At 44.1% G+C, this 23,313-nt stretch overlaps 1 long non-coding RNA gene across 1 annotated transcript in view; it reads right to left on the bottom strand.

Moving 5' to 3' along the window:
• LOC142290345 (uncharacterized) overlaps positions 1-23,313 on the bottom strand; it is a 33,409-nt gene that overhangs the window by 9,794 nt on the left and 302 nt on the right. Inside the window, exon 2 of the long non-coding RNA XR_012750272.1 lies at positions 12,968-13,080. This is a non-coding gene — a long non-coding RNA (uncharacterized LOC142290345). The remainder of the gene's footprint in view (positions 1-12,967; positions 13,081-23,313) is intronic.

The following is a 23,313-nucleotide window of genomic DNA, read 5'->3' as shown; positions in this document are numbered from 1 at the left end:
GTCAGTTTCTATGTAGAAGTGTATGTTGGAAAAAACATGACAGTCTTGTGTGCACCGATGTGTCTTTGAATGATTGATTGTTGAGCAGCTGCTAAAGTCAGAGTACTTGGATCCAGAGTGAGAGAAAAAAAAAAAAAGAGGGGAATTTTTATTTTAACTTCGAGGTTATAATATGTATGTATAATATTAGATAATAAGTTATAGTACATAAGTATAAATGAAGGAATTTATACCGGATATATATATATCTTATTCTTAGACATTTCTTTAGTATAGAGATATTAGGATTTTTTATTAAGGGTTTATTCTGAAGAGTTACATTCTAGAATAAGGTTATAACGTTTTGATTTTCTTATATCTTTTGTGTTAGTCACTTCTTTTATTGGTACATAGATTGAAAATCATTTTTCTTTTCAAATATGGAAGTGATATTTATAATATGGTCTTGAAGATATGCAACACAAATTTTAATTTAATTTGATCTAAACATATTAATTTTTATAATATCATATTTCATGATATTGAAAGGGGGAGGTTTGGTCTCAATCACACACATTTATATTTAATAAATATATGTGTTTACAGGATACTTTAATAATTAATATTTCAAGTACAAAGGAAGAAGTGGGAATAAAAAAAATATATTTGAAGTATATCATAATGCATTTATATACTAAGAGAAGTGTATTATTTGCAAGGTTACATGACTTAATTATTTTTTATAGGATACTGATAGGCATGGTAATCCTATAAGATACTGGTAACATTAAGGTTATGTATTATTTTTATTTCAATGTATTATTTTTTATTTCAATTTTTTTATTTTTATTCCAATTTTCATTTTTTCCTTTTATTCCAATTTTTTATATTAATTATTATTCAATATTCACGTTTTTAATCAAAATCTTAAATTATACAATTTTTATTTTTTCTTCAGATTTTAAATATCTCAATTGAGAAGACACTTCAATATTTAGTTCAGTAATATCTAATATAAGAATATTACTTTATTAAATATGAATCATATTAAAAGGGAAAAGTTCCATTTTTTGGAAGAAAAGATACTTCCTTCATCAATATATATACAATTGTTTATTTCCTAGTAATACATTATTTTTATATTAATATGGATGAAATATTACTTATAGTTACACATTTCTTTATAGTAGGTTATTTAATAAATAATAGACAAATCAAATAAATTAAATTAGAGTAATAAAGATGGAAGATCGAGGTACATCTAGGTTTACCTTCCTATATTTACAAATAATATATATTATATTTTTAATCAATAATAATTTATAATGGGTATTATTGTGTTTGGATGGTATCATCCAGTCTTTTCTAAAAGGTTATTTGCTTTGGTTTATAATTTTACAATGATCTAACTAAAAGCCACATTGTTGCCTTTTATATTTATAATATGATACATGTTATAGGTACACATTATATTATTTCATACTTTATATTATATTTTGGTTACATTCAACACATTGCCACCTATGGGTTTGGAAGGGTAATGCACCAATGACAAAAAAGGTCATTACAAGAAAATACTATTGTCTATACCATTATGCAGTATTTTATCATTCTGAGTATCAATTATATTAATACTTTTACGATAATAATAATAATGACATGGTATTATAGTATTCGAGTTATGATACGCTGTGACATTTATTAGTGATAGTTATTGCCATATTTGGTATCTAGATTAGGGAATGAATCAGTCTTCAATCAAGATTACAGAAGATAAAAAGACTTTATATTTTTCCTAAAGTTAAAAGGGATTCTGCAAAAAGGTCCAAAAGGTAACGTCTCAAATAAGACTGTGTAACATACAAAATACACTTACCGTGCTTGCATCTCAGAAACACAATAGTCCTATGATTTCAGGATGGACAATGACACATGGTCTGTGCATTAAGACCTCCCTAAAGTTACTAAGAAGAGCAATGACATGTTAAAGTTAACCCCTGTCGTGCTGACCAAGAACGTCTTAACATCTGTTCCTGGGTTATTTGACAACAGGCAGCATGAAAGGTGACTAGTGTAAATCACACTGCACAGACATCAAAGACTTTTGCTATTCTTCTTCTACACTCATGAACTGTGGTTTATCAACATTGGCTATGGACTTTGCAATAAAAAATAAAGTTTATGGACTTTGATCTGACAATGATAAACGCAATATGGGACTGTATGAATTGGTAACCATTCATTTTTATCAAAGGATTTATTTCTAAGAGACTGTGTTTATGCCGGATTACATCGGAGATAAGAAGACATCAACTCAGAGGACATCATATGGTGACCGGATTTGGTTTTTGCATTTCTTTTTAGGTCTAGCGAAGTATAGTTATATACATTTTTATATGATTGATCAGTCACAGCCTGTCATAACATGAATCCACATTATTATATTATTGAACTTACATGAATAATGCAAATTAATTATTCTTCATCATTATTATTGATATTAATCCGTTATTGCCAAATAAGGAAAGAAGATTTGTTATTTTAATGATGTATTAATTAATTTCGGGGTTACTCCACCCGCTTCAAGGGGGGTTTGTAAAAACATTGAAATTAATACATCAAGTTATCAAATATTTCATAGTAAGACATATACGTTCATAGTTCTGTTTATGTTGGAGGGCATAGGTTATTAATAAAGTTTATAAGGGATAAATATGCCCATATTGAATATACTTGAGTGCTGAGCATGGAAGGATATATTTAAATCCTTTCCGAAGCTTTACGAAGCTTTCCGAAGTTTCCAGAAGGTTACGTAATATGGAACTATATTCAACTGTGTTCCACTAAACACCCTATATGGACTGAGCAGCTGGTATATAATACACGATGGAGGGGGCTACGGGGCGCTCCTCCACACTGCCTGCTGTGAGAAGACTCCAGTGCTGCAAGATATGACACGTTGTCCAGCCTAAGAGATGACATCCCCTGCATTGCCGTTCAGGAGCCAAAGAGAGATGGGTAAAGACTTCCTATTGTTCAGTATGGACTAAATGAACTCTTTTTTACATAAGCTATCAAACTATATTCTTTTTCCTTTCTGTAACTGAACCCTGGCAACCATTTTTAAATAGATAAAATACATTTATTTTTTACATCTTTGGAAGTTCTTTCTTTCATGCGGCTTTTACGTATTTGACGAAAAATATATTTAAGAGTATATTTTTTAACAGAATCTCTTGCTTCCTGTGATCAGGTCAGATTCTGCATCACTTCTGGGCTCTGGAAACTGACTGGTGGGTGGGGCTTGATGTGTGGTGGGAGGGGCTTGGTGTGTGGTGGGCGGGGCATGCTGTGCGTTTGCATGGGATTGCATTCAGCAAATCTTACTTTGTTTCTGTGACTGGCATTCACCAAAGACACCTACTTAAAGGCAATGCCTTACACCTTCCACAAAAAAATAGCACAAGGATGCCTTCTATGTATGAGTTATGGCCTTTTTAATTGGCTAGAAGAAACTTAAGGGCAGATTCATTAAGATTGGCATTTCGTATGCCTCTTTTCATGATGGGCTACCTGGAGTATCATCTTATCAGTGACATGCGCCCCATCAGAAATACTACTCTAGTCACTCACTGGAGTGGCATTTCTGGTGTTAAAAAACACTGTCACTGTTGCAGAATTTAACAACTGGGCATAGCCATGCCCAGACAGTTTTTGTAGAGCTGCTTCAAACTGGCGTGAAAACACCAAAAGTCGCAAACATTTTGTGAAAATCCATGTTGCATTTACATCATGACATTTTTTGAAGCATTTTATTCTTTTTTTCTGTCTTAAATCAACTTTGGTGAAATTCCCTTGATATTTTTTTGTATACAAAAAAACCAGATACCACATTGATGGTAAAAAATGGACCAAACATGAATGAAAATCAGATTCAGCACACGGATAAAAAAGGTCTGTTATTTTCACATATGTGAGTAAGAATAGATGTCTATGAGGCCTTAATTGCAGGATTTAGCCTCAGATTTAATTCTTTTCATCATGATGAATAAAATTCACAGTGAAAATGCACTACATTTCCACAACAAATAAGGCTCTGGATGTGCTCTGGATTTTTGCTTAAAATTAGAACCAGATTTTTCACACTTTGAATAAATGGGATTTATTAAACCTGTCACCAGAATTTTCGCTATTAAACTAAAACAATCCCCTTCTGCAGCTCCTGGGCTGCATTCTAGAAAGGTTCATCTTGCTACTGGCCCCCCTTTCAGACCTAAATAACAACGTTATAAAATATCACCTTTTGCTATGGTAATGAGGTTTGCTGGCCCCGTGGGAGGGCTGTATTTCGTCAGTTATCCCCTCTCCTGCCGCTGTTTGCCGTCCCCCAGTGTTCATTTACATAGATGAGGCTGCCGCCCTCATGTTCCGCAGTGCTCCTGAAGTCTCGCGCATGCGCAGTGGCACTATTGCGTCGACTGAGCACTTTTCAAATCGCGAGCGCCGGTGATGTTATTGCACAGGCACGAGATTATGGGCGGGTACTTGGATGACGCTGGTGATCACATTCACAGCGCCGCCCATAATCTTGCGCCTGCGCAATAACATCCTCGGCGCTCGCGATTTGAAAACAGTACTCAGTCCCGCGTTAGTGCCACTGCATATGCGTGAGAATTCAGGAGCAAATAGCAGTACTTGCCAGTAGCAGTACTTCAGTAGCCAGTAGCAAGATGAACCTTTATAGAATGCAGCCCATGAGCTGCAGAAGGGGATTCTTTTAGTTTAATAGCGAAAATTCTGGTGACAGGTTCCCTTTAAAGGGGTTGCTACCTTTCAATTAACGTTATACCCTGTCTGCAGTTTGTAATAAAACAAACCATGCTGGGCCTTCCACGGGTCCAGTGGTGAGTCTCTGTCTCTGCTACCTCTACTACTGGTGTCTGGCATTGGGTGTGTCACTGATGTCACCTTGACAATGCAGGAGTCAATCTGTGAGCTCAGTGGCTCTGCCAGTGTAGACAGAATGCTCCCTTTCAGAGCTGCATGGTCAATGTGACATCAGCGCTGCAGCAGACTCACCAGTGGACTCAGAGAAGGTAAGTATAGTATGGTTTATTGTTTTACAGCAAACTGTAGCCAGAGCAGAAATATACCGTAATTGAAAGGGAACAACCCCTTTAATGCTGTATGTGTCAGGCTCGGATTTAGGAGGGGCCCAAGGGACCCGGGCACGGGCCCTGGGCCACCCACCAAGCGGGGGCCTCCCACTAATATAGGGATAAATATCTCAAAACATGTAAAATACACATCTCTTTGCTGTGAACCGTTTCTAATGATAAGGAACATTTAACAAAAGAGAAACTATTGAAAGTGTAGGGACCTGGCTACGGTCCTACATCTCAATGGCTGGAGCAGAGTCATGACACCTGCGTCAACATCCACTGACCTGGCTAGCCAGACTTCCTTAGTACCTGTACCTAAAGCCTGCTTTACACCTTACAATTCTGCATACGATATCGTATGCGATGTGACACGCCCCCATCGTATGTGCGACATGTTCAATTTGTTGACCGTGTCGCACAATCGATTAAAAGCTGTCACACTTACTTACCCTTCCATATGACCTCGATGTGGGTGGCGAACATCCACTTCCTGGAGTGAGAGGGACATTCGGCGTCATACCAACGTCACGCGGCAGCCGGCCAATAGAAGCGGAGGGGCGGAGATGAGTGGGACGTAAACTCACCTCCTTCCTTCCGCATTGCCGGCGGGACGCAGGTAAGATTTGTTCTTCATTCCCGGGGTGTCACACACTGCGATGTGTGCTGCCTCGGGAACATTGAACAACCCGACGTGCAATTTTCATGAAATGAACGTGTATGCGATGAACGGTTTTACGTTCAATCGCAGTTGAACGTTGCTGTCACACGCTACAACACCACTAACGATGCAGGATGTGCGTCACTTACGATGTGACCCTGCCGACACATCGTTAGATATGTTGTAGCATGAAAAAGCGGCTTTAATGCTTAGCTTATGGCATGCAGCAGCTTTCTCCGATCCCAACAAAAGCTTCTAGGCCAGTGATGGCAAACTTATGGCACGCGTGCCAGACAGGCCACGCACAGCCCTGTCTGTCGGCATGTCACCTCATTCAGCTACTTTGAACTGCCGGTTTGATCGCGCTGACAGTTCAAAGTTGTGTTGGAGCAGAGCCAGAGGAGACATTTCTCCTTGCTCTGACACTCCTCCTCTCCTAGACCGCTGGCCTGTTGCCTAGGAGACGGCTGGAGCGTCAGTAAGCAGCGCCGGCGTAATGACAACCGGTGACAGCACGGACACTGAGGACCTGACCCAGCAGTGCACAACGGTGGAGCAGGTGCTGGAAGGTGAGGTTTTTTGTGGGATTTTTTTAGCTTTCTTTTTTTTAATCTGTGTGCGGCAGCAGCTGAGTCAAGGTGGGGGAAACATGGCAGTATGGGGGAAAACATGGAAGGATGGGGAAAAGCATGGAAGGATAGGGGAAAACATGGAAGGATGGGGAAACATGGAAGAATGGCGGAAACATGGAAGGATTGCGGAAACATAGAAAGATGGCAGAAACATGGAAGGATGGGGGAAACATGGAAAAATGGGGGAAAACATGCAAGGATGGGGAACACATGGCAGGATGGGGGAAAACATGGAAGGATGGGGAAAAGCATGGAAGGATAGGAGAAAACATGGAAGGATGGGGAAACATGGAAGAATGGCGGAAACATGGAAGGATTGCGGAAACATAGAAAGATGGCAGAAACATGGAAGGATGGGGGAAACATGGAAAAATGGGGGAAAACATGCAAGGATGGGGAACACATGGCAGGATGGGGGAAACATAGTAGCATGGGGGAAAACATGAAAGCATAAATGGGGGAAAACATAGCAGGATGGGGAAAAACATGCAAGGATGGGGGATACATGCAAGGATGGGGGAACATGCCAGGATGGGGTACATTTACCAGGAAGGGGGACATTTACCAGGATAGGGTCATTAAACAGCATGGGGGAACATGCCAGAATGAAGGACATTTACCAGGATGGAGGACATTTACCAGGATGGAGGACATTTACCAGGAATGGGGTACATGCCGGGATGGGGGAACATTTACCAGGATAGGGCCATGATGGGGACAAATATACCAGAATCTCAAAAAATGTGCCTCAAAAAAAAGCACACACTCGGAGTATTATTTTCATAAGCAGTAATTATAAATTTATTAAAGATGTAGAAATAACAAATATGTTGAAATACATTTAATTCATCAATAGATAGAGGTATCATAGGAGGACCTCAACCAACATTCACCCCCCTACACATATATATATGTGCCCTGATAGTGAAAACCATGCAGTTAAAGTGTCTGCATGACACAAACTGTGCTGCATGAAACACACTAATCACTTTGTGTATACACACATTCTAACTACCTGCAACACAGAATTTTAAGCAAAGAACTGCTCCAGCACTAACGAAGGGTAAATGCAAACCATGCAGTCCAATATCAAAGAATTCAAAGGAATTCAAAGGATGTAATGCTTACCCATAGGTTTACAAGAACAGGAGCAGCAGGCATAAAGGGTGGGTGGAGGAATGCAGCTCCCAGTCCCATGCGCACGTGTCGCGGTCGCTTCCTCAGCGGGATGGAGAAAAGGGGCGGAAGTCAATATACCAGAATGTAGGAAATATATATCAGGATGGGGGACATGTTTACCAAAAAGTGGCCCAGGAAGGAGGACATAACTATACAATGAAAGGGGAGGGTAGTGTAGCGCCCCTGAACCCCTCAGGGCACTACTAGGTACTGCATCCTGACTAAGATGCAGGGCTTAGCCCCAGGGACCTGGAAGACCAGTGCCGGTACCACCAAAACACATAACATCCCCAGTTTCCCACTCCCCATTGGGGATGACTGACTAGTCCGGGGCCCAATGGATGGCTACCCAGAGGTGGAGTCAGTCCAGTCCACTAGCCAACAGCCCGGTGAGAGGGGACAAACAGAGACAGACAGACACCCGGAGTCCGGTAGTGACAGTTGAAGGGGACGAACGTGTCTCCAGACGGGGTCGTGTAACAATGACCTAGGTGGCAAAGGAGAGTGGTTGCCAGGGAGGGTACAGCCAGTTACCTCTGGAACCAGAGCACCAATGGGGCACAGGGCCCTCGGTCAGACGACAGCTTCAGGCAACCTGTCAATCACCTGCACAGCGAGGGGACCTTCATGGACCTCACTGACCCAAGAATCCGGAGGCACCAGCAGTAAAGATTGAGCCAGGGACCGTAACAGAACACCAACCCTACAGGGTTCACACTGCCCGCCATACAGACGAGAAACTGCCGAAAGAAGGGACCCACAAATGCTCCAGGCTACGGTGTCCCACCAACCAGTGAGAGGTGCCAGGGAAAGAGATTACCAGGTCATCACACCGGCATTGGGACAAAAGGGACCAGGGGTCTGAACCAGCCGTCCTCAGTGCCACCGTTCAACATCACTGTGAGTAAACAGAAGTTTCACTGCATCCCCTTCGGGTGGTCTTCCTTCTTCCTGCGCCGGATCCCACCATTCACTCCCTGGGGCCCAGCCCTACTTGCGGAGGGCCTACCATCCAGGCTGCCACCACCATCAGCCCCAGAAGTAACAGACTGTGCAGCGGCGGTTCCATCACCATAACCACAAGTGGCGTCACAATAAAAACTCTTTCATCTCCCCTGTACATACTCCCCATTAAAAAGCATCCCCAGTGTCATGGAACTGGGCAACGGCCATTTTGCAACCGTGACACAGCATCCCCTTACATATACGCCCCGGGACCGAGTACCCCATAGCCCTGGGCAACACAGCCTTTTCCTGGCGTCACGAACAGGATACGGACTGGACCCATTAACACGGGTGACGTGTGCCTTATGGACTGTTTTTGTGCAAACATGTTTCTGTGGAAAAAGTTACCTGCGCCATCACTCTGGTGAAAAGGGCGCAAAAGGGGATTCCACCTACAACTCCTGTAAGCGCGGGCGGAAGAAGGCAGTGTCCTGACCCGGAAGCTCCCGGAGTGCTCTAGTCCCTGCGAGAGTGGTGAGAATAACCAAGGGGGACGGGGAAATGCAGACACCAGATGATGGTAGCGCCGAGCAACGGGAATGCAGCGGGACCTGCTCCGGTGGCGCAAGCGGCCGCGCCCGGAGCCGAAGCGGTAGCACCGAACATGACGATCACCCTGCCATATGTCCCAGGAGTGGCATGGCTGCCCCAGTATAATGGGAAACTGGACACCTTTCTCGGCTTTAAAAAGAAAATCTGCACTGTATTGGACATGTATGCGATGACTGGCAGACAAAGAGCGTCTGTGGTGCTGGGACAGCTGACGGGTGCAGCAGAGCTGGAAGTAGAGACCTGGTTAGATGGCGATCAGGGCTCAGTGAACACCATCTTTGTAAAGCTCAAAGTTGCTTTTGAAACCCGTACAGAGGCGGAGCTGAGAATGGGATTTTACAACTGTAGGCAGCGGTCCCAGGACAGTATCAGAGACTATGCCCCAAGATTGCAAGCATCACTGCGGACCTTGAGTCATGTAGACTCTATCAGTGATCTAGAAGGGAACAAGATGATGGTTGAACAGTTCCTGCAAGGGTTACAATCAGTGAAGGACCATAAGCAGCTGCACCTGTGGGCCCTGGAACACCCAAATGTGGACTTTGTTGTTCTAAAGCACCGAGCCATGAAAGCCCTGCAGCCCCCTGAGACCCCCGACTCCGCTTCTCCATCCTGGCAAGCCAGCACCTCACCTCTGTGAGTGGACCCCCCTTTCTTAACCATGGTAGAGACTAAAACCCAGGCGGTGCCCCCTGGTGCTCCAAATGACTTGTGTTCCAAGGAGAAGCAGTTGAGCAAGGATGTGGCTATGATACTAAAAGTGATGCAGCTCCAGCCAGAGTCCAAGCCGGTGTAGAAGATGCAGCTAGCCGACTGCTCTGAGGATGTCCCATGGATGAGAGGAGTAAGGATCCCATCGTCCAGAGGAAGGAGCTGCGATCGCTACGATTTGTATGGGTAACCCATCTGCCGCCGTTGCCACAAAGCCGGCCACTTCCCAAGAAGGTGTCCTCTAAACCGACAACCCCTGGGGCTAAGGGCTAATCCCCAGGAATAAGACGACAAGGCCCATCTGATTGGCATGACCAGTATGTAGGAGGACGGCCTATTCTGTCCATCACCCTGGATGGAATCCCTACTTCTGCATTGTTAGACAGGTTACAACCATCCCATATGTACTTTATAAAAGGTTCTGGTCAGATGCTGAACTCACCCGTCCGGATGCGGGCCTCACTATCTATGCTGTCAATGTGGGACATAATTTTGTTAGGTGCACGGTGTGGGGGACATTTTGTTGAGGTGCAGGATGTGGGTAACTGTATGGAGTAGTGCAGGGTGTGGGGGACATTTTGGAGGAGTTCAGGGTGTGGGTGAACATGATGGAGCAGTTGCAGGGCATTGAGACTTCATGGAAAGGTGCATTATATGAGGGATATTATCAAGGTGGGCAGTGTGAGGGGGAAATTGTGGAGAGGGTGAGTGTAGGGGGACATTATGGAGAGGGGCAGTGTGGGGGGGTATTATGCTAAGGGGCAGTGCGGGGTGGACATTATGGAGCAGATTGGTGTGGGGTGCATATCATGGAGTGGGGCAGTGTGCGGCAATGTTGGCAGGACATTATGGAGAGGGGCAGGTTGGGCGACATTGTGGACATTAAGGAGAGTGGCAGAGTTGGGGGAATATTAAGTAAGTGTTTCAGTATCTACAGTAAGTCTACCATAAAGAGAAGACTTCATGAGAGCAAATAGAAAGGCCAGATGAAACCTTCCCAAAACACATCTTAAAAAGCCAGGTCAGTTCTGGAAAAACATTCTTTGGATAGCTAAAACCATGAATAATCTGTGCCAGAATGATAGGGAAAAGAAAGTATGAGGAAGGCTTGGAATGGCTCATGATCAGCACACCACATTGTCTGTAAAACATGGTGGAGGCAGTGTGATGGCATGGGCATGCATGGCTTCTAATGGCACTGGGTCACTAGTGTTTGTTAATGATGTGAATGAAGAAAGAAGCAGTCGGATGAATTCTGAAGTGTACAGAGCTATACTTTCTACTCAGATTCAACTAATGCAGCAAGGTAGATTTGACAGTGCTTCACCGTACAGATGGACAATGACCCAAAACATACTGCGAAAGCAACCCAGATGTTTTTAAAGCAAAGAAAATGAATTATTTGAAAAAGAGTCACTCACCAGATCTCCACCCCAATGAGCATGTATTTCCCATGCTTAAGACAAACTTAAGGAAGAAAACCCCACAAACAAGCAATAACTGAAATCCGCTGTAGTAAAGGCCTGCAAAGCATCACAAAGGAGGATAGCCAGCGTTTGTTAATGTCCATGGCTTCCAGACTTCAGGCAGTGATTACCTGCAAAGGATTCTCTACAATCTATTAAAAATGAACAGAGATGGCAGATGTTAGTGATGTGATTCTATGACAAAAAGAGGAGGTAGGAGCTAGAGGCAGATGAAGGATCTAGAGGCAAAGTTGAGGAGCTAGAGTTGGAGCTCTGCCCCCTCCTCCCTCATCTATCTGCACAGAATCTCATCAGTAACAACTGCCATCTCTTATCTCAGTAATGGGAAAACACCTAGGTTACTTACCGGTAGCCGGTTTTTCCAGAACCCATGACAGCACCCATATAATCACGTGGTGCTGTCATGGGTGAGGAGAAAATCTACACTGAATACAGATTTTACCTCATAATTGAGAATTCCGATAATGACCGATCAATTCTGGGAGACAAAGAAGTAAATTTGTCTGATTTGTCCAATTATGCTTTAAACGCTAATTAATCCTGAAGGTCTACACTTCAATGGCATCTCAGTTGTTTAATTTTAAATAAAAAATATGAACATATAGAGCCCAAATCAGGAAGATTTGGTCACTGTCCAAATATTTCTGGAGAAAACAAAGTCACTAGTTGCCTGTTGCTTCAAGGATAATATTCTTGACAGAGTAAAGGCCACATCTCACTAAGCAACATCGCTAGCAACATCGCTGCTGAGTCACGGTTTTTGTGACGCAACAGCGATCTTGCTAGCGATGTTGCTGTGTGTGACATCCAGCAACAACCTGGCCCCTGCTGTGAGGTCGCCGGTTGTTGCTGAATGTCCTGGACCATTTTTTAGTTGTTGCTCTCCCGCTGTAAAGCACACATCGCTGTGTGTGACAGCGATAGAGCAACAACTGAATGTGCAGGAAGCAGGGAGCTGGCTTCTGCGGACGCTGGTAACCAAGGTAAATATCGGGTAACCAAGATGCCCTTTGCTTGGTTACCCAATATTTACCTTAGTTACTAGCGTCCGCCGCTCTAAGGCTGCCAGTGCCGGCTCCCTGCACACGTAGCCAGAGTACACATCGGGTAAATAAGTGAAGCGGTTTGCTTATTAACCCGATGTGTACTCTGGCTAGGAGTGCAGGGAGCCAGCGCTAAGCGGTGTGCGCTGGTAACCAAGGTAAATATCGGGTAACCAAGCGCTTGGTAACCCGATATTTACCTTAGTTACCAAGCGCAGCATCGCTTCCACGCGTCGCTGCTGGCTGGGGGCTGGTCACTGGTCGCTGGTGAGATCTGCCTGTTTGACAGCTCACCAGCAACCCGTGTAGCGACGCTCCAGCGATCCCTGCCAGGTCAGGTCGCTGGTGGGATCGCTGGAGCGTCGCTTAGTGTGACAGTACCTTAACTCCCCTTTACAGGTTTTTAGTTTCTGAATGCTAAAAAATAATATTTTATGTTTCATTGAGCAAGAATAGTCCTACAAAATAATGATGAATTAAACACAAAGTATGTTAGAAAGTTGGAAGACAATACAACTTTTTTTTACATATCATTAGATAATGTCAGTTCTTAATGTACCTTGAATAATTGTACTTTTCCTCCAGATCGATGATGATGCCACGCTTTGAAATGTTTAACATGTAATTACGGGATGAGCTTCAAATTTCCTGGAGGTATTCTGGATCAAAAACCTGGCAAAAAATCAAGATGTATCTTAACCTGTCTTGCATAATGTAATCAGTGTTACATAATAAAGCCTTTGTCAAGCTTGTTTAAAAAGTCTAGATCTGTGATCTTAAGTCTGAGATTACACATTGACATGTTTTGTGTGACAGCAATTCTCAGTTAAGTCATCATGAGACCAAAAACATCTGTACAACTTGTCTGCAAATTGCTGTTCCTCAACTATTTTAGAGCTGGGATTTTGCTGTAAAAATGGGCAAATTACAGATATGTCACAGGTGACTTGCATTTTAGTCTAAAGAAGTTGAGTTGCGTTTAACTTGTGACCAGTGACAGAAAATATATTACATTTGGAAAATGTGCAACTCTGTGTCATAGTTGCAAGCAATTGCAGTGTGACACCATAGGAAATCATTAGATGTCATGTTGAAATAAGAAGACATTGTAATTCTTGTCAATGATAAAGACCATTGCCCGCAGGACTCCTACATTGACATCCGTGGATCCTGGTGTTCACCTGTGGAGTACACATAAGTGGGCTTTACACGCTGAGACATCGCTAGCATCGGTTAGCGAAGTTGAGCGCGATAGCACCCGCCCCTGTCGTACGTGCAATATTGTGTGATCGCTGCGATAGCGAACATTATCACTACGGCAGTGTCACACGCACATACCTGCTCTGCGACGTTGCTCTGGCCGGCGAACTGCCTCCTTTCTAAGGGGGCGGTTCGTGCGGCGTCACATCGACGTCACACGGCAGGCGGCCAATAGAAGCGGGGGGGGTGGAGATGAGCGAGACGTAACATCCCGCCCACCTCCTTCCTTCCGCATTGCCGGTGGAGGCAGGTAAGGAGATGTTCGTCGCTCCTGCGGTGTCACACACAGCGATGTGTGGTGCCGCAGGAACGAGGAACAACAGCGCTAATAAGCATTAAACGATTTTTTGTTTCAGGACGACCTCTCCGCGGCCAACGATTTTGACTGCTTTTGCGATTGTTTAAGGTCGCTCAAAAGTGTCACACGCTGTGATCTCGTTAATGAAGCCGGATGTGCGTCACAAACATCATGACCCTGACAATAATTCATTAACGATATCGTAGCGTGTAAAGCCCGCTATAGTCCAAAATCTCAAGGAGGCACATTTACTAGGGATTATTGACCTTCTTAATCTATTTGGCTCTTATTCGGGGTTTAAAATCAGTGTTGACAAGTTCAAACTACTCACCTTAAGTCAAAAAGGAAAGACTACCCTGCAAAATAGCCCTCTAGGAGGTATAGCTGTTGCATCGTCATTCATATCATACTTGGGTATTAAAATAGGACAAACACCATCGTCGCTATATTCCCTTAACTATCCTCCCCTATTGAACAAAATTATTACCCAACTAAATTCCTGGCAGGATCTTCCATTGTCATTTATGGGTAGAGCTCATCTTATCAAAATGATAAGTATGGCCAAGCTGATGTACCAACTCCCTCCCGCTGCTATCTTCCTAATGTTAGAAATTATAATCTGGCGTGTCCCACTCGCCATATTATAGACCGGATGCACAATAGACATACATACTCAGACTCTACTCTCTAATCAGACTATGCTTACCCTCTTAATCTTACAGCAATTTTACATTCTCATTTTACTTCTCTACCTCCTGCAATTAAGCACTCCATAGTTTTCAGGGATACAATATCAACCTAGAAAGTGGTCTGGAAAAAGTATAGCCTTTCCTTTAGAATATCAAAACATCTTCCTTTGTGATGTAACCCAGAGTTTCCCCAGGGTATGGAGAATAAACTTTATTCTGTGTGGCGTGGAGCTGGTATATCTAAGGTTTCTCATCTTATACATTCAACAGAATCAAGGTGGTTAACAAACAGAGAGTGCATTGAAAAATACCATCTACATCCTTCCCACTATTTCCAATATGAACAAATAAAACTCTCCAGTATGTCCAACTTAAGGGACATTATGATTGAATCTAAACAGAATGAACTTGATATCATTCTTTTCCATCCAATGGGAACTCCTTCAATATCAGAGTTATACTTGATGATGAAGCCTAGATTATTTGGAGTACATCCCAAAACTTTCTTCAAATCCTGGAGATTACTAATGAACAACATTGATGGTCCTTCTAAGATAAGAGTGGGTTAGTCTATTTTCCAGAAAATTATCATCAACGAATCCTGAAGAGAGACTCGGTTTAAAATTATGCATGGGGTTATATATGCTTTTAATATTCCTAAAGTGAATTCTAGTTCAGACAGATTAAGTGCATGCCCCAAATGCCAACTGCAAAATTCAGACCTTTATCATGGTATTTGGCTTTGTCCCGACACTGCTTCTTTTTGGGGGTCAGTCTCGGATCTGACAAAATTGCTTTGGAGCGTTATACGCCCCCTACCGCCTAAAGCAGCACTTCGGCATTACTGGGAAAAATCTGATGTAGACAGTAATGTAAATAGAGGTATTCCAAGACTTTTGCACACTATTTTATTGCTGTCCAAAAAGTTGATCCTTAAATATTGGATAACATCCTCCACCCCCTCTATCTCAGAACTGATAACTCAACTTAAGCATTATATGGAGATTGAGCAGGGCGACACACTCACAAATAAGGAAGTGTAGGCGAGTAGATTTCTATTAAAATGAAAAAATATTGCAATAAGGAGGAAAAAAAATGATACCACCTTTTATCTCGACTGCATGGTACATTATGGAAGACCTAAAAAATAACCTAAGTCAACTCCGAATAGGTTACTAAACTGTGAAAGAATGTGACTAAGTGACAAAATGAAAATATCTACCCACCCCCTTTTTATTTTTTCCCCTTTTAACTGCGATGGATGTTATGTTAGTTTAGCTTATTTTATTGTTTGTTCTTATTGTCACTGCACTACTCATCTTCACAATTGCGGATAAAGGAGTTTCCGACAATGCTTATCATAAATCTATTGTAGTAATATTATTATTAATATATTTTTATGGGAATGCTAATACTATTGTTTACCATTTAATGTTTAAAATTTTCAATAAAAAAAGATATAATAAAAAAAATCCCAAGAATCCCAGTTGTAAATAGGATACAGGAAAAATGGTAGACAGCGTTCAAAAATATCAGAACTTTATTCTGCCAAATAAAGTGCAATGTTTTGACCTGTCATAAGTATTTTTCAAGCATACGTGTCACATAACAGGTTTATACAGCAAAGGCAATCAAGAGAATGCCAATCAAACTTCCATTACCACCTCCTTAAAAACCCCACCCACCATATTATCAAGAACGTACATGACAAATCACTGGCGGACACAGACTGAAAAGGGCCCCTGTGCAAGAACAATATATGGGCCCTTAGCAGCCCAAGAGCTCAAAAAATGCACAATTCCGCCAACTTTGGAGGTAGAAATGGGCCCCCCTTACCTCTCGGACCCCTATGCGGCAGAACAGGTTGCACCAATGATATGTCCAGCGCTGTGACAAATACACAAAATAACAATGCATAGCGCAACCCTAACAAAAGTAGACAAGGAAACCATAAAGCCAGGAAAAGGAGCTGTGTCCCCAATAGCACTTAGGCATCCTCATCATCTCGGTAACTGAATGTCCAATGGAAGGACGCTTTATCACGCATCATACCACACTTGCGCGATCGCAGCCCAATTCTAAACAGGGTCTCGTGATGTCATCAAGCCGAAATCATATGCTCTTAGCTCCATGACGACCATACAGTTATCAAATATGATTTCAGCATCACGCCGATATGGAAACAGCGGTCATGTAACTGCAGGACCACAGCGTCATGGCCATAATCAACCAATAGAATCTCAGTATTATGGTACCTTTTGTACAGCGATCACATTGCACTCATGTGATCACTGTTTCCATACGATACATTACGCTGGCAGTTTCGGCTACCTTTGTTTGTGTTGCGATACGCGTTGTTATATTGAGTATTTGTCATGTACTGTACATTATTTAGGAGGTGGGAATGGAAGCTTTGATTGGCGTTCTCTTGATTGATTTTGCTATATAAAACTTATTTATTGCCACTTATGTCACCGCGTAGCACTAACTTAATTAGTTTTCACTGATTTGAAAATCATTTCAACATGCACATGTTCTTCCAGATAAACTGTATATCATACTGAACCTGTCAGGCACACCCCATCCCTTCTAAGTATTACATTTGGAAAATTGCAAAATATCACATCTTTACAATGCAAACATACTTTAGGGCAGATAGTTCTAGAAAGATATTATACTTACTGAAACAACATTATTAGTCACTCTTAAGGGTGCTTTACACGCTACGACCCGCCCCCCGTCGCTCGTGCGACATTTGGTGATCGCTGCCGCAGCGAACATTATCGCTACGGCAGCATCACACGCACATACCTTTTCAGCGACGTCGCTGTGACCGCCGAACAATCCCTCCTTCAAGGGGCAGGTGCGTTCGGCGTCATAGCGACGTCACTGCGGTGTCACTAAGCGGCCGCCCAATAGCAGAGGAGAGGCGGAGATGAGCGGCCGGAATATGCCGCCCACCTTCTTCCTTCCTCATTGCCAGTGGACACAGGTAAGGAGATACGATACGATAAAATACGATACACTTTATTGATCCCGTGGGAAATTATGGTATCACAGCAGCACGACTTAAATCATAACATGAATTACATAATTGACAAGACAGTACAGTTGACAGAAGAATATTATACATTAGATTAGGACATACACAGCGGGTGAACTAAAAGTAGAAGAAATAAAGTAGACATTCACCTTGATAATTTAACACTAATGTTATTGTTGTACATTCCCTCTTAGCGATGTGTGATGCCGCAGGAACAACAAACAACATCATACCTGCAGCAGCAAAGATATCATGGGGATAGCTGGGCGGTGCAGGGCGGTGCGCGGCCGGATGGCACTGTTGTACTCACTGTTATTGACACACACAAGTCTTTGGTAAACCAAGTTGATGGTTGTTGGTGGCAGCAGCCGGCTGCGTCTGGTCCCCCACCTGGTTCGGTGGTCTTGGCCTTTCTCCTTTACTGTGTTGTGTACTTGGGCTGACTGCGCTTCAGCGACGGGAGTCCACTCCCTGGCTTTGTGAATGTCGGGAGAGCCCTTTTGCCTGCAGACGCTGGCCCGTGGGATCTCTCTGCCTGTGCCGTGGCTTTCTATCCCCCTCGTTGGGCTGTTGTCTTCAGTTGGTACTTGGGTGGGAAAGGACCTATAGTCCAGAGCGCAATCAGTTAATTAACTCAGTCCAGTGGATTCTGGACCTCGTTTCAAGGTCTGAGTACCCCCCTGTGTGCTCCGGTTTCTGAGTCGGTTCCCCAGGTAGGTACCGGCGGGCCACTACCCTGTCCCGGTCCACCATGGTTCCACCGAGCTGTCTTCCCGGCTCCTGCAGGCTAAGGCCACCATTTATCTCCTAGCCAAAGGTGCCTGGGCTCCAACCCCGGCACCTGTCAGACTCCTCTCACTACTGACAACTCCTCACTCTACTCACTGACTGACTTGTTTCCTGCCTCAGGCCCTCGGAACTCCTTGGTGGGCGTGACCAACCACCTGGCTCTGCCCCCTGGTGTGTCCATCAAACACTGAGGGAGGTGACTAGGTTTTAATGGTTGGCTGATGACACCTTTTTGGGGGACAGGTGTAGTGCGGGGGTCTATCTGTGACTACCTGGCTAGTCCAGGGCGTCACATTAGCATCATAAGATGGTGCCACAGGACCCTAGTGGCGTTGATAAAATATGAATATGCCAGGAGGTGAGTATAATACTGTGGGCAGGGGACTTACATTTAAAGCACCACTCCAGCGCTGAACCCCACACACACACACACACACACACACTGAAGTGGTGCTTAAAAGGTATGTGGCTTAGTTTCCACTTGCTATATATGAATAAAGTGAATCTGATGTCCGACGCTACTAAAGTGTGCTCTTCTGTTCTAGAATTTATTAACAGTTTTAAAAATCTCCGTTTGCTATTATGTAATGGATACACAACAGACCGGATTGAGCTATAGTACAGTTGTCTGAGCTGTGTGTTCTATCTTACAAAGACAAGGTCAGATTTTTTTCCCCCTAGAGAGTAAACAATGTGAATCACAAAGAACACAAACCTTGAAAACAGCAAGGAATTGATTCTAAAAGTAGACTGGAAAATTGTAAAACATTAAGGCTATGTGCGCACGTGTGCGTATTACATGCAGTTACACTGCGCTTTGTAGCGCAGCGTAACTGCATGCGTCCTGCGTCCCCTGCATAATCTATGGAGATTGTGCAGGGGCCGTGCGCACATGGCGTCTTAGAGCGCAGCGTTCTAAGAAGTGACATGTCACTTCTTCTGTGCGCTTTGCCGGCAGCCCCTGCTCTGTCTATGGCAGGAGCTGCATGCAGAGCGCACGTTCTCTGCCGGCACCATGCGCTTCAGAACGGAGCTTTTCAGCTGCGCTCTGAAGCGCACCTTTTAGGTGCCGTGCAGAGCGCACACGTGCGCACATAGCCTTAATTGCACCACCAAAAATAAACATTGGAAAAACAGAAATACCTCTGGGGTATGTTCACACAGGGCTTTTTGCCTTGGTTTTATGCAAATCCATGCTAATAAAAAGCTGTTTTTTACAGTCCCAGCAAAGTCTATGAGATTTCTGAAATCTCATGCACACACACACAAACACCTGCAGATTTTTTCCTGACTGTTTGTCAAATACCTGCGTTTTTGCTGCAGATTTCAAAGAATGAGCATGTCAATTATTTGCAGCGGTTTTGCAACGTTTTTTCATTGATACAAGCCATTTTGTAGAAAAAACGCACCAAAAACGCAAATGACTCAAAGGAGATTTACTGCCACAACATCAGGTTTTGGTCAGAAAAAAAACTTACCAAAAAAGCCCTGTGTGAACATGGCCTAAAGGGTGCGTTACACGCTGCGACATCGCTAGCGATAGCTAGCAATATCATGCGCAATAGCACCTGCCCCCGTCGTTCATGCGACATTTGGTGATTGCTGCCATAGCGAACATTATCGCTACGGCAGCGTCACATGCACATACCTTTTCAGCGACGTCGCTGTGACCGCCGAACAATCCCTCCTTCAAGGGGGAGGTGCGTTTGGCGTCATAGTGACGTCACTACTGCTTCACTAAGCGGCCGCCCAATAGCAGAGGAGGGGCGGAGATGAGCGGCCAGAACATGCCGCCCACCTCCTTCCTTCCTCATTGCCGGTGGACGCAGGTAAGGAGAAGTTCGTCGTTCCTGCGGCGTCACACACAGTGATGTGTGACGCCGCAGGAATGACGAACAACCAGCGGCATGCACCACCACCGATATTATGAAAAGGAGCGACATGTCAACGATCAACGATTTTTGACGTTTTTGCGATCGTTGATCGTCGCTCCTTGGTGTCACACGCTGTGATGTCGCTAACGGCGCCGGATGTGCGTCACTAACGACGTGACCCCGACGATATATCGTTAGCGATGTCGCAGCGTGTAAAGCACCCTTTAGGCTGGATTCAGGCAATGGTATGGTATCCGATGCGAGTGCATCAGATGCGATATGCTAATGACCCTCGGCTTCCGCTCTGATGCCAGTGTGAGCCAAGTGTCATGCAACTGTGATCCAATCCTGTGAACGGATCACAGCTGCAGAGGAGAGGGAGGGATTAATCTCCCCCTCTTCATTGTCAGTTGATGTGATTATCGCATCCGATTGCTGTCCGATGTTTCACTTGCACCGATAGACTTCTATGGGGGTGAGTGACATGTCTCTCGCTGATAATCGCAGCATGCTGCGACTTTTCATTCATCCAGAATCTGGATGAGAAAAAAACTGACCATCTGCTCTCTCTTATTGAATAACATTGGTCTGAATGCAATGCAAGGTTTTCTTTCATTGCACTTGTCCGATTCATACACTGATGTGAGCATACCCTATGTGCTAAACTCAGATAAAGAGAGTCTAAAGGTACCGTCACACATAACGAGATCGCTAGCGAGATCGCAGCTGAGTCACGGTTTCTGTCACGCAGTAGCGATCTCGTTATGTGTGACACCTACCAGCGATCAGGCCCCTGTTGTGAGATCGCTAGTCGTTGCAGAATGGTCCAGGCCATTTTCTTCAAAGGCGATGTCCTGCTGGGCAGGACACATCGCTGTGTTTGACACTGTGTGACATGCTCACAGTGACTGCTGAGATCGTTATACAGGTCGCTACTTCGACCTGTATTGTTCCTGCATCGCTGGTAAGATCTGACTGTGTGACATCTCACTTGCGACCTGCGTTCCCTATCAGGTCGCATCGTTTTTGGGGTCGCTGGTAAGTCGTTGTGTGTGACTGGACCTTTAATAAGACTTTCATTTGCATGACAAACTCCTTTAGATAAGAACACTTTTTACTTGATTAGATCTATTCTATCTAGACCAGTTGGATTGGTTGTTAGTAAATAGTTGCGCAGTGTAGGTGAGGCACAATTCTCACTCAATCTTTGAACAATACAATGTCCAGGTTTTTATTTAGATTTAACATAAATTCCAGAAAATACCAGGCAACCAGGAAGAAAATGAATGGAAATTGTGTCTCTACTTCCACCTATTCAGAAGGACCTCCACCTTTATTTACACTGCATACATACATTTTGTTCAGAGAGATACTGGTCATTTCTTTCTTAAGGTACCATCACACTAATGCTCCAGCGATCCCACCAGCAACCTGAACTGGCAGGGATCGCTGGAGTGTCGCTACACGGGTTGCTGGTGAGCTGTCACACAGGCAGATCTCACCAGCAACCAGTGACCAGCCCCCAGCCAGCAGCGACGCATGGAAGCGATGCTGCGCTTGGTAACTAAGGTAAATATCGGGTAACCAACCCGATATTTACCTTGGTTACCAGCGCCCACTGCTTAGCGCTGGCTCCCTGCCCTCCTAGCCAGAGTACACATCGGGCTAATTACCCGATGTGTACTCCAGCTACGTGTGCAGAGAGCAGGGAGCCGGCACTGACAGTGAGAGCGGCGGACGCTGCTAACGAACGTAAATATCAGGTAACCAAGGTAAGGGCTTCTTGGTTACCTGATATTTACATTGGTTACCAGCATCCGCAGAAGCCGGCTCCTGCTGCCTGCACATTTAGTTGTTGCTCTGTCGCTGTCACACACAGCGATTTGTGCTTCACAGCGGGAGAGCAACAACTAAAAAATGGTCCAGGACATTCAGCAACAACCAGCGATCTCACAGCAGGGGCCAGGTTGTTGCTGGATGTCACACACAGCAACATCGCTAGCAAATCGTGCCTCAGCAGCGATGTTGTTAACGATGTTGCTTAGTGAGACGTGGCCTTTAGTATTATGGACCATGCAGGGTTTTGTTGAAATGCTCCTAATGCTAATTTTGTTTCCCAAAAATATGAGTCTGAGAAATTGCTATTGTAGTAGTTCTCCTTTATATAAACTGCTTTATTTTGAAGCACTGACAAGCTGTAGACTCAGAAATATTACAATAGATACAAGTTGCCATTTTAGCTGTTTCTTTCTGCACAAAACACATACTCGGCTAAATCCTTCTCATACATCTTATCTGTACTATTGCATAGCATGTGTGGATGTGAGCGTTTTAAAGTTAGTTACGTCATGCCTTTAACAGAAAGAACCAGAATTACGAGACTAAACTAGTTTTGCCTCTTCGGGAAAGTTTTATTTACCAACTAGAAAAAACCTTTACTGCATTCAATGGGATAGCAATCAAAGAGTGTTTCAGCTAATGCAGTTCATCCAGTAGTGTCCTTCCTTTAAAATTCTTAAGGGTTCTTTACACGCTGCGACATCGCTAACGATATATCGTCGGGGTCACGTCGTTAGTGATGCACATCCGGCGCCGTTAGCGACATCGCAGCGTGTGACACCAATGAGCGATGATCAACGATCGCACTAGCGTCAAAAATTGTTGATCGTTGACACGTCACTCCTTTTCATAATATCGTTGCTACTGCCGGTACGATGTTGTTCGTCGTTCCTGCGGTATCACACATCGCTATGTGTGACACTGCAGGAACGACGAACATCTCCTTACCTGCGTCCACTGGCAATGCGGAAGGAAGGAGGTGGGCGGGATGTTACATCCCGCTCATCTCCGCCCCTCCTCTTCTATTGGGCGGCCGCTTAGTGACGCCGCAGTGACGTCGCTATGACGCCGAACGCACCTCCCCCTTAAGGGACGGATTGTTCGGCGGTCACA

This window comes from Anomaloglossus baeobatrachus, chromosome 2 (assembly GCF_048569485.1).
Source record: "Anomaloglossus baeobatrachus isolate aAnoBae1 chromosome 2, aAnoBae1.hap1, whole genome shotgun sequence".
In the NCBI taxonomy this organism is placed as follows: domain Eukaryota; kingdom Metazoa; phylum Chordata; class Amphibia; order Anura; family Aromobatidae; genus Anomaloglossus; species Anomaloglossus baeobatrachus.
The sequence above is the reverse complement of the archived record's forward strand: the minus strand, read 5'-3'. Positions and strand labels throughout refer to the sequence as shown.